Genomic DNA, 16,535 nt, shown 5'->3' with positions numbered 1-16,535 from the left:
CTAATAAAATTGTACCCCCCCCCCCCCAAACTAACAATATTTTATACGGCTGGCTTTTATGCTAAAAAGAGAATTATGGACATTAAAAGGTCTACAAATAAATTCATGAAAAACTCGAGAGTTTATATTCTAGTTTCTATCATCTTCCCATGGGGAAGCCAAATGTTCCTCAATTGTTATAATGGTCATAGTGGCTGATTCATTAATTTCTTGTGGAACCGATACACCCGACAAGTCAACATCATCTTCATCTAACCATTCTGCGCTTAACATCTCTCCATGAGCAATAATTGCCATCAGCTCTCTCTGTCTTTTAGCAGCCACTCGTATTGGTCGAATTCTTTGCGGCTGAGGAGCTTGTTGTAATTGCCTAGGCCCAATATCGCGTTGTCGGTGCTGTTGAACATGCTTTTTCAACATGATTTGTGAAGCAACATAGAGGTGACATATTTTGCAGATCCGTTCAAGCAATAATAACATTGTTGACGTCAATTTATCTTGAACCTCCCTCCCCCATGTCAACAATTGTCAAACTTCTTCAAACCCCCTCCCCATTTTGTTGACATAATTAATGGACGACCCCTTTAATTCACACAGTAAAGCTAAAATTATCTAGAAGGCGAAGATGAAGACGCATGTAATAAATACAAAACTGCATTGATGTTTTGTTCTGATTCGGCGAAAACACACGTTCGATATGGCCTATAAACAAAGCTCTTGATGTGTACTTTCGACACATCGAACTTGTTCATTCAGCCAACTCAGAACAAAACAGGCTTGCAGATTTGTGTATTTATACCAGCGTTACAGACTATAAAATGATCACTCATGTTGGTTTATGCGAGCATTTCATTCAAAGAGCTCTTTCGAGAACTTTGTCCCATCGAAGTTTACCTTGTATTTGATGCGGATCGTTAAGCAATCATTCTTACCAAACTTGCGTACTTTCTTATTGTCATTCATGAATATGTGTAGTTTGTGATTTGAACCATTAGCCTACATTATTGTAAAGCTTTCAGATTTAATATACTGGTCTTCCTGTGTTACTGCTGCAAAAGAGTTAGAGCGTCCATCTTGCATGACAGTGTATTAACTAAAATACGACTTTATAAATAGACTCGCTTTTGAAAGGAAACAACATTTACGTTTTGAAAAAGAGTTGTTTCCAGATCTATCTAGCGAATCTCGTAGCCAAGAGGTAACTCTCTCTCTCTCTCTCTCTCTCATTAATTGTTTTAACTTAAATTCTTAGTTGCACATAAAGCTAGTTATTGTCTTAAACAATTAACGTATCATCGATTCAAATATATATTTTTATTTCTATCTTGCCAGTTAAAACCGGTAGTAATTTGTTTTGCTTGCATAGACGTCTCAACGGCTATTAGAGGTCCTTGAATTCTGATCTGTTTCCATTCTGTCCACTGTTATCATTTTGATGGAAAATAATTATTATAGTGAGCTTAAAGAAATGTCCGTTGAAACACTAAAATCAACAGCATCACCACCACCACAACCATGCCACTACCATCAACAACAACATCTACTACTACCAACAACTCAAACGCTGCCTTCACCTCCAATACTCTTGGACGGAAATAATGGAAGGCAAGACGGTGGAATATAAAATAACTCTCTCTCATCCTGTTATTTATTGTTATTCCATTGAAATAAAGCTCCAATTTTACCAATACAAGTCTTAAGTTAAGGCTGTCCCTACGATTGGTCAATTTGAGTCAGATTTTAATTTCAGCCAATCACAGCACTGGACAAAGGACTTCATTTTAAGTCAAGACTTAAGTTCTGTTGATGAAATACAGGCTATTATAACATTTATTTTGATAATAGAATTCCTTCTTTTTAATTGAAAGCTAATTAATACGTTTTATGATTGCAAGGAATTACATTTAGAATAGACTCAATATGGCAACTTTTCCTTTGCCAAATTTGTACATCTTATTTCATCGAAGAAAAAGAACATAGGGCATAACAGCCTGGACTAAGAACTACCAGGGAAATTTAAAATTATGGCCACCACCACCCACTTTCCACCAAAAATGGAAAATTTAAGATATGAACAAATTCAAATTTCAATTTTCTTTGGCGTTCCCAGTATAAAAGGTGTTGAATAGTTTGAATGAGGACAGATCTTCTTTAACCGCTAGGGTCAGGTTCAAATCACGACTCACCATCACCACCACAACCACCATAAAAGGTCAAATTTGTGACTATGTTTTGTAACATATGAATAACATCTAAATTTAAATTTTCTTACAAAAGGTGTTGAGTCTTGTGATGGAGGGCGGACTCTCTTGGATCTTCATCAGTTGTATCTTTTAAACACGCCACCGTTGTTTTTTTTGTAATGTTTTATGACTGCATGTACGAGTTAAACGGTATGGTGATTTATTTACCTATTGTTGTCTAATATTCTCAGGGGGATAAACACAGGTACCCGTAAAAGATCTATCGTGTTTCACAGTACAAACATTACAAATAATTATTCTTAACGAATGCACTATCTCTACGTGCTCTCCGCGTTTTCTCCTCTCTAATCTACGGGTGGCGTCCGTTCCCACCCGAAAAGCCTACTCAGAAGCCTTTGTTCCAATCTAGTCCGAGGTTCATATAGCTAACTTCCTTCCCTTTTAACGAGCGCACAACTTCGGCACTCGGAGCGCAGTCAAGTGTCTCCCATTTCCTATGGTCATCTTTCGCCAATGTCCAGTCGCGCACTGCTTTTTTCAAAATGGATTAAACAGAATAATGTCTGGCTGCGTAAGAAACCCGCCCAAAATTCGACTATCTTAGTTCTCTAGCTCTAGTCCAACATACCTATCCGTCCTCACCCATGTGTACACACCAGCAAGATACATACGCTCCTCTTCTGACAATCGTATACTCATTATTCCCACTATGAAAACAAAGTCATATGGACAGCGTTCTTTTGGTACTATGGTACTAACAGCTGCCTCGCTGGGCTGTCAGAATTAAGAGGTTAGTGTTAGGACTGGTCGGCCTGGTGTCAGGATAATGTGACTGGGTGGGACATAATGCTACGTGTCTTCGGAATGATGCATCACTGTAAACTGCCACAGTGCAGACATCATAGCGATATGACAGAAAAATTGTTAAAGCTACGTTAAAAATCATAATCACACATACACACACACACGTTACCAATACAAGTCTTAAGCTAATTCTCTACCTACGATTGGTCAATTTGAGCCAATCAAAGCACTGGATTTTGGACTTAAGTTTGTTGTTCTTGTTCTTGTTGTTCTAGGGTTTAACGCCATTTTTCAGCACAAGATAGGCTATACATGGCGGCCAGCATAACTGGTGGAGGAAGAACCAGGGAAAACCCATGGAAGAACCACCGACCCACAAAATGCTACTGGCAGGCTTTCCCACGTACCCACGCTAGCCGAGCCTTAGACTCGAACTCACGCAGATAGAGGTGAGATGGCAGTGATCCGGAACGGTGAGCGCTTTAGGCACTAAAGTTTCAGTCAAGATTTAAGTTCTGTCGGTGAAATGCAGGCTATTATAACTTTTATTTCGGATAATATAATTCCTTCTTTTTAATTGAAAGCTAATTAATACATTTTCTGATTGCAAAGAAATTACATTTTAGAACAGATCATATATGGCAACCTTTCCTTTGCCAAATTTGTACATCTTATTTCATCGAAGAAAAAGAACATTGGACATAACAGTCAAGACTAAGCATTAACCGGGAAAATTCAAATTACGACCCACCCACCCCGCCCAATATCCACCAAAAATGTAATATTTAACTTATGAATAACTTCAAATTTCAATTTCCTTTGGCGTTCCCAGTACAAAAGGTGTTGAATAGTTTGAATGAGGACTTATCTTCTCTTGCCGCTAGGGTAAGGTTCAAATCACGACTCACCATCACCACCACAACCACTATAAAATGTCAAATTTTGTGACTATGTTTTGTAATATATGAATAACATCTAATTTCAATTTTCTTCCGCTTCCTTCCTTACAAAAGGTGTTGAGCATTTTGATGGAGGACGGACATTTTTTGATCTTCATCAGCTGTATCTTTGAAATGTGCCACCTTGACTTCTTCTCTATGTTCTTTGACTGCATGTACGATTTAACCGGGATGGTGCATTATTTACCTATTGCTGTCTACTATTCTCAGTGAGATAAACTCATCTACCCGTACAGGATCTATCGTGTTTCACACTACAAGCATTACAAACAAATACTGTTAACGAATGCACATGAGCATTTTTGAGACAGGTAGACACGTAATACAAACTGCACGGACCCTGATCTACCGTCGCATACTTCGCTAGAACATCTGAGTCTATGCAGCTTGTTAGGAATCATTAGTAGAACAAACAACATAGACCCTGATCAGCCAGCCCAGTATGATACAGCAGATAAGGGATAACGTTCATTGTAGTTTAACTCGCTTTATAAGCGAGTGAAGTTGGTAGCTATGGTTTACTGTTTTGAATCTCATCCACAGCTGAGATAAAATAAGATAGTGTATGAAAAGAGCAAAATGATTGGGATTCTCAAATAAACAACCAAAGCGATCCATAGATTTCGGATTGTATTGGGGTATTTATGAGGGCATATGCCAGTTTATAATTGATAGGTCTCCCTCAAATTGATTCGAAACGCCTTAAACATGAAATTCAAAACTAAAATCAAAGTCTGCTAAAATTAATAGAGTCTTAATTTATAATAAGATTAGAATCTGAAAATTCGGGTTGAAAAGGTTTCTCAACTTTGGTTTATTGATTCCTGTGCTAACTCTTTGATGTAGATAACTGTTCTTAGAATTATGTCTGACGTTTTTAGATTTTGAACTTTATATCGTGGTTACTGTCTTGAAACAAATAAAAAAAGAAATCAAAGTAAAAACAGTAAAGAAATGAACTAAACCGTGTTTTTCTGCATGTAAATAAATTATGATAAATTTAAAACAACGGTTGCCTTCCTTTCTTGGTACAGGTATTACGTGACATGCAGCGGAATCTCGTTCATCTGTTTGTGTTGGGCTTCATAATATGTCAGTTTGCCGTGGAAAGCCAAGCTTTCAGACAATGTATGAAGAGATGGGGACATTGTTTTAGCACCTCCGGGATCGAAGGCTGTTCAGCTATGAATGGTGAATGTGTCAGCATCCATGGCATGTGTAGATGCATCCCAGAAAAGCGCAACGTTATGAACGAGATCGAGGAAAAGGTCGAAGTAGCATGATTCTCAGAAGGCAAAGATCGGCATCATCATCGTCCCTGATTCCTCTGGTGATCTGACAATGATGACGCTATTTGTCCCCTTACGCGTTAGAGATTGTAATTTTCAGCATACAAACTTTAGTAGCAGCATCCTAGATGTATAATTAAATACAGCAACAGATGTGGATGATAGAGCAACTGATGCGGAAGATACATTACTTTTCAATTCCTTTTCCACAGAGTGTTGACATGGTTAACAAAGATTCCACAACCTCTCTGACCACGCCGTCTAGACAGGGAGTGCTAGAATATTAATATACCCATCTTGAACATATAATAAATACGTCCAACTGTTTCTGTTCAATGAAATTATTAATCTATAGATTAAGAACTTCGTAGAACGTTATTAAAGGACCTTAGAATAGATGTCACTTTTCACGACACAGGTTTAAAAGTAATATCTAGGTTTCAATATTACACAACACCGAATTACATGACTGCCCTGAAAACCGACTGAAAAGTCACATCGGCTAGTAAGTCCAACATCGCTTTTCAAAGTTAGCATGCCTGCAATTGTAATACCATGTTGCCACATATAAATAAACGTATGCTTTAACCTACTTCTTTTGTTTTCTTTCTTCCTTGTAAAAATTTAAAGACCGTGACAAAAAGTAATGCACGTGCCTTTGAATTAATTTAGTGGTTGATTACAAATAAATTCAAACACTCATTGTAAGTAAAATATAATTTCGGAATTAATATATATATATATATATATATATATACCAAACACAGATATCCATGGAACCTACAAGCGAATGCCTCGTGACATTAACCGATTTTTTAATAAAATACATATAATTAATATCATTATGCAGGTTTGAGAATTTTTCATTGATACTCTTCGGAGATTCGATCCCTGAACTTGTCGCCTGAACAGCATGTAGCAATCACTATACCCTCTTGACTATCCACACCTCTGCAAAAAAGGATGCTATAAAGTAGCTTGTGAATAAATTGGTGCGTAACAGGTAAACCTGCATGTAAATACTGTGATTAATTTTCATCTACGATCACAGTTACTCTGAAATCCTAAGATAGATATCATAGCGTATAGAAAAATACAGATATGCACCAGTCGTATTCCTGGATCCTACAAGAGAATGCTTGATAACATTAACATTTTTAATATGAAGATATAATAGTATCATTGTCACGTGCCCCCTACGGAACTGTTATGAAATTAATAAGGTGAAAGGTATAACAAGTTCATAAACTATATCACAGTATTCAACAAATGTAGAACAAATTGTCTATGCAATTGCTTCCAATCACTGCACGACCTATCAAAATTGCCAATTATTTCATCCCGTGAAACTAAACGTGAGAGTGTTTCCTTCCCATGTCCCTTCTATGTTACTCATCTGTCGCTTCCGCCTTGCATTCCTTTCCAGGTTCTCCTTGTCGGTACTTCCGGTACCCTAGTTTCCGTCTCCGGCCCTCCTTCCTTGCCCAACAGCCTATCTCTACGTGCTCTCCATGTCTTCTCCTCTCTAATCTATGGGTGGCGTCCGTTCCCACCCGGAAAGCTTCCTCAGAAGCTTTTGTTCCAATCTAGTCCGAACTTCATACAACTAACTTCCCGCCATTTTAACGAGAGCACAACTTCGGCACTCACAGCGCAGTCTAACGTCTACAATTCCCTACGGTCTCCTTTCGCCAATGTCCAGTCGCGTACTGCTTTTTTCACAATGGATTAAACAGAATAATGTCTGCTGCGTGAGAAACCTGCCCAAAATTCGACTATCTTAGTTCTGATTGGATACTGATGATCTCTTTAAAATCGGTATGGGGTGGTATCGCTCAGGTGTTACAATGTCGGGTTTCCGGCCTCCAAGCCGAAGCCGATTTTGAGACATCACTGCTAATTACAAACAAAAGAGTTGATTGCCTCGTGGCAAGTTTCCTCAAAGGAATTAAAGTTAACACAATGGCTAATTCACGGACAGATTTTTCTTTGTTTCAGAATTTGTCTAGTGTCGTAATATTATATAATACGCATTGACGATACCCAAAGTACTTTGAATTACGAATTCTTTCAGAAGACATTTATAAACATGAGCAGGAATTGGTAACAAATTTTCTCACACAACGTGACAATCATACATGTTAGAGATTTGTACGTGGCCATTCGTTAATATTCGGTATGGAAAGATCAAGTTCTCTTATCCTTTCTTTTGGTAATAATCTGCGTTTGTTTTACATTCAGTACTTTCTTCGTTATATTATGTATATTATGAGATTTCTTTATTGTTTGCTGTTGGTTTCTAATCAAAATCTGCGATTTTAATAGTTTTAGCAACGGTTTTGTTGTTATGTGCATTAGTTTAGAAAATACGTGTGTTAGCTTAGATATTATGGGCAGCAATGGCTTCATCATTATATATATTGCTTACTATGTCATGTGGTGCATGTTGCCTCATATAATGTGTTTTACTCCTCTGTCCTGAATATGCAGCAGTAACATCTGTATTATATGTAATGCTTATTTCATTATATGTTGTACTTGTTATAATGATGACGACCAACTCATACATATCATGGACTCGAGTGCCACCGAAATCTGATATTGTGAAATCGGGATTGCAAGTCTTACACTCAAGACTTTTTTCTTTCTAATTGTCATAATACACCGTATGTATCCGCTTAATAGTCGAGTCAAACATCAAACAACATAGACCCAGATCTGCCTTGCATAAAACTTGAACAACATATTCTTTTCTGATTGTTAGAAAAACGAACATATTTAGATAAATATTTAGTCAATTATAATAGCTGCAAAAGACGAAAATTGTTATCCTGAGGTAATAAAAGTGTTGCAGGGTGAGAGAGACGGACAGACAGACAGATGACCTGGTAGTAATCGTTTTTAAATAACCATGGCTAGATTTGCTTTAAAGTAATTGCAATGAGTCTGAACAGGCTGTGTTCCTTTATATATTTTTCTATATGGCATAATTGCATCGAAACACAAATATAGGACTTGTCTCAATACGAAGCGAAGCCCAGGAATCCGATGCCATTTTCATCGTCGATTCACTGCGACCAAGTCAGATGTTTTGTCATTCTTATTTGTATATATTATATTAAAAATGTTAAAATTATCTAGGTCTTGACATATTAAAGTGTTATTTGGAAGAGAATGCAATGGATAACTCTCTCTCTCTCTCTCTCTCTCTCTCTCTCTTCTCACATATTTTTGAAATATATAATATATTGAACGTTAAACAAACATTAGGTTCTAATTTGTTTTACCCGTGGTTCTTTGATATTTGTCTACAAGTAGTACCAGCGGACATGGCCAAATGAGATTTTTACGACTCTTACAGCTGTGAACCAATGAAATTTAAAAATACCTGGCATTCGTCAAGGAAACCTTTTTTGTAAAAGAAGTTGCAGAATGTCATTTGTTTTAGACTTTGAACTTAAACATTAATTTTATCTTCTGTTGTTTCTGGAATCAAGGACAATATTATACTAAACAAGAATACACTCATATAAGCCTTGCAAGCATGATAGTAGTCAAGAGGCTAACAAATGAATATTGGCGTAATTAGGTGATAGGACTGGCTAGAAATCAACAACACACTTCACGGCACTATTATCAGAACACACTTCAAGTAACGACGAGTGTAGGTCAATGGGAACAATACCTATCAGGTTGGCATATGTGGCGTGAAACGTCATTTCATCGTAAACACTTACCATGTGTTGTATATGGCGTAAACAGTTCGCAATCTCTTGGAATATGTGCAACCGAAATCTCGGTAGTGAGTTTCTATAGTATTAAACAGTTATATTAAAATAAGTCATATTTCACTTTATCACCCAGATTTCTAACTTGCGATTTATCTTCTCTTAGTCCATTTTTCCTTTTGGGGGAGGGGGTGTTCTTTGTGGGGTGCTGTTTATTGCTTTTTTCTTTGATTTTTAACCAAGAATGAAACGTGGCTAGCAAAAACATCGTCATCAAGAACAACTACAGTAACAGCAACAGGAAGCAGTAACGTTTTGAGCCTGAGTGTATCAACAATGATAATAATGATTCTTATCAACGGAGTAAATGTGTAAGTATCCATCATCGGAGCGATCACTTAAACAAAGGAGATCAATCCCTCCCATTTGGATAATCGAGATGAATAAAGTTTAATTATCCATCTACGGAGCTATCGCTTAAAATCAGAGACCAATCTCTCTTTGTTTAGATAAATGCTATAAATAAAGTGTATTTATCTATCACCGGAGAGATCATTTTTCAAACTGAGATCAATCCATCCTCGTTATGATAATCACTATAAATAAAGCTTAACTATTCATCTCTTTTCTCAACCCTCTGCTCCTGATAATATTTGATATTTTCCTCTTCCTAGAAAGCAAGATGGGTGATCTAACAATGTATGTGGTCGTCGTTATTTGTGTCGCAGTGACCTATATCTAGTTTTATTAATCCCCATTTCATTTTCTTCATTTATGCAATAAACCTAAAAATATTTAAAAAGTGTAAATAAAGAGGCATTTATTAAACACTAAACAACTAATACATAGCTAAACTATTCTCTGTGTGTATGAGCTTAATATCAGGATCATTATTAATGGAAAAAGTAAATATTTCTATTTGGGTCTAAGTTTTGGAATTTCGAGAGTGCAATCCAGGTTATGGCTTTGATTTTGTAAACATCAGGATAGTTCTAGAAGGTTATTTTCCATTAGGTAATGATTTGTATAGAAAATAGTATTTGTGACCTGAGGTCAAGTAGAGAACTATATAATCTTGAAATTTTATGGACTTGGTCATTTGTGTTTTAATATCCAGAGCTTTCAAAGTGTATTATGTTGTGTCCAGATGGGATGAATTCAAGTGATTATTTTCTCTGGAAATACAAAAGTGCTCTGATAAAATTCTTGGATAAAGACATTCACTAGAATCTACATTTAATTCAAACCTGGAATTGTATTACTGCGATTCAAAAAGAGACTGCTGACACATCAACACCCTACAAGCTATAACAGACATCTCATCGCCTTCAGTTTTTTTATTATTTCTCCGGGACTTGTACTAAATTTTATTCAGGACTTTAAATTACAAGGACTTGTGTCTGTAATTCTTTGATTATTTTGGGATTTAATTCGCAATATCATAAGTTCTTTCTTTTCTATATTTTCACTTTGTTTTCTAGGGAAATAAATAGTTTGCTAAATTTTACAAAGCTTGTTGTCTTTCAATCTTTTCTGTTACCTATTTTAAGAGCATATGCTCGTAACAGTTGATACTGATTGACGATATGTGGTATTACGTCACCTGTTCATCAAACTGTGCAATTCTGCGCATGCAAATCTTTCCAGAACACAGCTGCGTACAGTATAGACACTTAACGATATTTAGTAATAGCCATATCTAGAGCGAAATTCTAAATGGTAACACGAAATATGGTTGTGAAATTCAACGTTGATTTACAAGTCGCCAAACATAGGATTTGATCCGGAAATAGTATGTTCATATCGCCCAAAGAACCCATCAGCCGACAGTAACTCAACAACCGCGAGAAATTCCGGTAAGTGTATAAAATGTACACCGATGCGTGCAGACAAGATTGATTGCAGATTTGTGCCGGTTTTTATGAAAAGGGTCTGCTTTTATGAAAATAATAAATTTACGTAAACTATTTGAATGGTCGGGGTGCTTATATCTGCGAAACATACTCATTTGTATTGCTGAATACCTTTAATTTCATATTTACAAGAAATTGCTTTTAAAACTTGTATAACAATATACTTATTCACCTCTGATAGAACTAAATTTAAAAAATTCCAAATAAACAAGAGTTGATCTAGTAGTTGAGAAATTCCGATATTGTCACCCAACCTATTAGCATTTCCCTTATTCAGTCAGAACAAAAATAAAACTTTTTATTTTATACTGCATTATGAGTTTGAAAGTAGCAGATTTCTTAGGTAGCGGCAGCTGTTTAACATGGCTCTTACCTGAAGATGGTACAAGGAGGCTGTGAGAACAGATACCTTAAACATTTCTTACCCACCATGCATGGGTTCTTATTGTCAGTAATGTATATATGTCATTTGTTGTTTTGGCTAGTGGCCTACATTATTTGAATCAAGCATGTAGTGAATGCGCTGGTCTATCATTATGAATGTTACCAAGCGTTTTGCGTACATCATGTACGATGGTGTCCATCTAATTATTCGCGTCGTTGCTCGTTTGTCTCGAGGTTTTAAATTCATGGTAAAATATAACGCACAGTATAAGCATAGACTCGCTTTGGAAGAGAATCAATATTTACATCGTGAAATAAGCCGTTTCCTGCCCCCTGTGATCAGATCTGTCTAGCGATTCACGCAGCCAAGAGGTCAGTCTCTCTCTCTCTCTCTCTCTCTCTCTCTCTCTCACACACACACACACACACATACACATACATGCACAAGCGTTTTTCTGGATCTGTTCGATTAATTACCCATATGATCTCTGTATTTGCTCATTTAAAAATATTAATAACTCCTACTACTACTACTAATACTACTACGCTAACAAAAGCTGTAATAGCTTCGATGCAACGGTCATGAATATGTTTGTTTAACCACTTCTAATTATACGACTTTCAAGTCACAACCGTTGAGACGTCAAATATTCAGTCATCTGTCTTGTCTTTATTTTAATTTCGCGGTTTGCTCCAAGATAAATTGACAGAAAATAAATGAATCTTTCAGGGAATACTGTTTGTGGGAATAGCATGTTTTCTGGGAAATTTGCTTTTTAATATTCCGATTGCTGTGCTCCAAAAATGTACATATGTGTATTTACAAGACGCAGGAAAAGGAAACACCGTATTAGAGGTAAAGTCAGCTAAATACATAACATTCACCTGGATATTTTTTTTTATATTTTTTTACTGACATTTTGACGTAAAAATGATCATTAGACAAACGGCATCATTGTTAGTCTCTTATTTTACACTTCGCAGGCATTTGCAAGCAAGATAACTTCAACCGTAAGCTAAGATCTCTCTCTCTCTCATTGCACAAACACACACACTATACATATACATACACACATTCACACACACACACACACACACACACACACACACACACATATATATATATATATATATATATATATATATATATATATATATATATATATATATATATATATATATATATATATATATATATATATAAGTAAAAGGCATACTAGAATAGCTATCGCTTAAAATCAGAGACCAATCTCTCTTTGTTTAGATAAATGCTATAAATAAAGTGTATTTATCTATCACCGGAGAGATCATTTTTCAAACTGAGATCAATCTATCCTCGTTATGATAATCACTATAAATAAAGGGTAACTATTCATCTCTTTTCTCAAACCTCGGCTCCTGATAATATTTGATATTTTCCTCTTCCTAGAAAGCAAGATGGGTGATCTAACAGTGTATGTGGTCGTCGTTATTTGTGTCGCAGTGACCTATAATTAGTTTTATTAATCCCCATTTCATTTTCTGTCATTTATGCAATAAACCTAAAAGTATTTAGAAAGTGTAAATAAAGAGCATTTATTAAACACTAAACAACTAATACATAGCTAAACTATTCTCTGTGTGTATGAGCTTAATATCAGGATCATTATTAATGGAAAAAGTAAATATTTCTATTTGGGTCTAAGTTTTGGAATTTCGAGAGTGCAATCCAGGTTATGGCTTTGATTTTGTAAACATCAGGATAGTTCTAGAAGGTTATTTTCCAATAGGTAAATGATTTGTTTAGAAAATGGTATTTGTGACCTGAGGTCAAGTAGAGAACTATATAATCTTGTAATTTTGAGGATTTGGTCATTTGTGTTTTAACATCCAGAGCTTTCAAAGTGTATTATGTTGTGTCCAGATGGGATGAATTCAAGTGATTATTTTCTCTGGAAATACAAAAGTGCTCTGATAATATTCTTGGATAAAGACATTCACTAGAATTTACATTTAATTCAAACTTGGAATTATATTACTGTGATTCAAAAAAGACTGCTGACACATCAACACCCTACAAGCTATAACAGACATCTCATCGCCTTCAGTTTTTTTTATTATCGTTATCTCATGGACTTGTACTACGTTTTATTCAGGACTTTAAACTACAAGGACTTGTGTCTGTAATTCTTTGATTATTTTGGGATTTAATTCGCAATATCGTAAGTTCTTTTATCCATTTTACTTTGTTTTCTAGGGAAATAAATTGTCTGCTAAATTTTACAAAGCTTGTTGTCTTTCAATCTTTTCTGTTACCTATTTTAAGAGCATATAATCGTAACAGTTGATACTGATTGACGATATGTGATATTACGTCACCTGTTCATTAAACTGTGCAATTCTGCGCATGCAAATCTTTCCAGAACACAGCTGCGGACAGTATAGACACTTAACGGTATTTAGTTGTTGTTGTTGTTGTAGGGTTTAACGCCATTTTTCAGCACAAGATAGGCTATACATGGCGGCCAGTATTAATGGTGGAGGAAGAACCCAGGAAATCCCCGGAAAGAACCACCGACCCTTGAAAAGCTACTGGCAAGCTTTCTCACATACCCACATTGGCCGAATCCGAGACTCGACCCTACGCAGACAGAGGTGTGATGGCAGTGATCCGTAACGGAGAGCGCTTTAGACCACTCGGCCACTCTCTCTATCTCTATCTCTCACACACACACACACACACACACATACATACAGGCACAAGCGTTTTTCCGGATCTGTTCGATTAATTACCCATATGATCTCTGTTTTTGCTCATTTAAAAATATTAATAACTCCTACTACTACTACTACTACGCTAACAATAGTAGTAATAGCTTTGATGCAACGTTCATGAATATGTATGTTTAACCGCTTCTAATTATATGACTTTCAAGTCAAAGCCGTTGAGACGTCAAATATTCAGTCATCTTTCATTTCTTTATGGACATATGTGTGTTTACAAGACGCAGGAAAAGGAAACACCGTATTAGAGGTAAAGTCAGCTAAATGCATAACATTCACCTGGATATTTCTTTTAATATTTTTGTTGACATTTTCACGTAACAATGATCATTCAGTAGTGTTAGTCTCTTATTTTACAATTCGCAGGCATTTGCAAGCAAGAGAACTTCAACCGTAAGCAAAGATCTCTCCCTCTCTCTCTCTCTCTCATTGCACAAAGACACACACATATGCTTACACTATATATATATATATATATATATATATATATATATATATATATATATATATATGTAAAGGGCATACTAGAATAGACTTAATATGTTATGTAGATAGATATGTAGGTAGGTACGTAGATAGATAATTGCTTTCTTTGCATAAAGCTCTTAATGGTATTGGGGCTGACCAAGTTGTGAGTTTTTATAATCATAATCGTCACATTAAAGAATATAAAATTATACACTTAAACCAACATCACACTTAAACCAACATCACCATCACCGCAACAACATCAACGACCACTGCCACCACCAACTCACATATTATGACTGTATACGAAGAAGAAAAAAAAAAGAGAGTGGGATATGCTACAAATCTTATTATACAGAGTTATTTCAAACAAACTTAAGCACTGATGTTACCCGCATAAGTCTTACGTCTCGACTTATGATTGGTCAGTTTGAGTCAGACATAAATTGCAGCCAATCAAGGCAGTGGACTATGGACTTAATTTTATGTCAAGACTAAAGTTCGATCGGTGAAATGCAGTCCAGCCAAATACGTTACGTTGTCTGATCTCATATATCATCCAAAAAAGCATACTAGAATAGACTCAGTATGTTACATATTTTCATCGTCAATTTACAACTTTTCCCTGTCCAATTTTGTATTCATTAGCTCCAAGAAAATCTGAATTTTTTACAATAAAATCGACAGTACTTCTGCGACCTGGTTCAATACATTATAATCATGATACTCAAAATCATCAGTCATTCTCTTAAATTATAATAAGATTATAATCAGAAAATTCTGATCGTAAAATTTTCTTAACTTCGGTTTATCTATTTGTATATTACATTTTTGATATAGATATTCTTAGAACTATGTCAGATTTTACAACTTTGGAAATTATCTCGAGATTTATGTTTGGAAGAAATTAAAATCAACAACAAACAAACATAAACCAAAGAAAAGAAATGGAGAATGCCTTGTTATTCTAGTGTGAATATATGAATATGTTTCAAAAATGACTGTTAGCTCCCTTTCTTGGTACAGGTATCACGTGATATGCAGCATAATCTCGTGCGTCCTTTCTTGTTGGGTCTCATATTATGCCAGTTTGCCGTGAAAACTCAAGTTTTCGGACAATGTATGAAGAGCGCAGGGCAATGTGTTAGTACCACTGGGGTCCGGAGCTGTTCGGCTAGGAAGGGGGTCTGTATCAACGTCCATGACGTGTGTAGATGCGACCGGAGAACCCTCACCATTGCTTCAATTGACCTGAAGGACAGAAAACGCGACGTAACATTGCGCTGAGGTGTACAAATCCTTCCTGATTCCGCTGTTGACCAGACTCTGTCAAATATGGGCGTGTACCAAAAACGTGTGCACATTTGATCTGCATGCAGTAAAACTTGTGTTAGATATAAAATGTATCTGAGGTGTTTGCGTGTTTATCACATTTTGAAGTTTGAAAATCGGATCACTGAATATATCTTTCCTTCATTTCTTTATGCATATTTAATTCAGACAAATCGCGATATGTAGATGGTCTACCAGGTGTTAACTTTCATCTTGTAGATTTAGAGATAATAAGATGGTTCTGGTTAATCGCTGATCAAAAATTTTAAAATTAAATCTTTAATCTCCGATTAAAATATATCTCATTTCTGCAATGCGTGTACATAAGCAAACAAGTAAACTGATTCTGTTTTATTGATCTAATAATGCGATTTTGCACAATTAAATTTCACAATTTTTATATTATGCAGTTTAATGTGTTGGGGTAAAATTACTATTAAGCTCTATTGATTAATTGAACTTTTCAATCGTGTAATAAAGAAAAATTACTTACATTTGTTACATTGTAAATAATCTTACATCTGTGTTCATGTTATTAAACATTAGAACAACACTTGCATAATGTTCATGTTTTGTCTGCTAAAGTTCAAGAAAGAAATTGTTGTTTTGAATCAGTGAATGTTATAAATTTCTTACGAAAAAAGCACTCGATTAAATATCCTGGGCTTGCAGACTTTTTTGTTGTTGTTAT

At 35.7% G+C, this 16,535-nt stretch overlaps 1 long non-coding RNA gene across 2 annotated transcripts; it reads left to right on the top strand.

Moving 5' to 3' along the window:
- The first annotated feature begins 1,054 nt into the window (after positions 1–1,054).
- LOC149784041 (uncharacterized) lies at positions 1,055–16,515 on the top strand. Of its 2 annotated transcripts, XR_016413732.1 has the most exons (5): positions 1,055–1,198; positions 5,002–10,840; positions 12,266–12,292; positions 14,411–14,437; positions 15,539–16,515. It is a non-coding gene; the product is annotated as an uncharacterized LOC149784041 (long non-coding RNA). The 2 variants fall into 2 exon arrangements; XR_016413731.1 differs by lacking the exon at positions 12,266–12,292.
- Positions 16,516–16,535: the final 20 nt, after the last annotated feature.

This window comes from Sinohyriopsis cumingii, chromosome 14 (assembly GCF_028554795.1).
Source record: "Sinohyriopsis cumingii isolate HCF-2022 chromosome 14, ASM2855479v2, whole genome shotgun sequence".
Taxonomy (NCBI): Eukaryota; Metazoa; Mollusca; class Bivalvia; order Unionida; family Unionidae; genus Sinohyriopsis; species Sinohyriopsis cumingii.
This window is presented reverse-complemented; position numbering and strand designations above follow the sequence as displayed.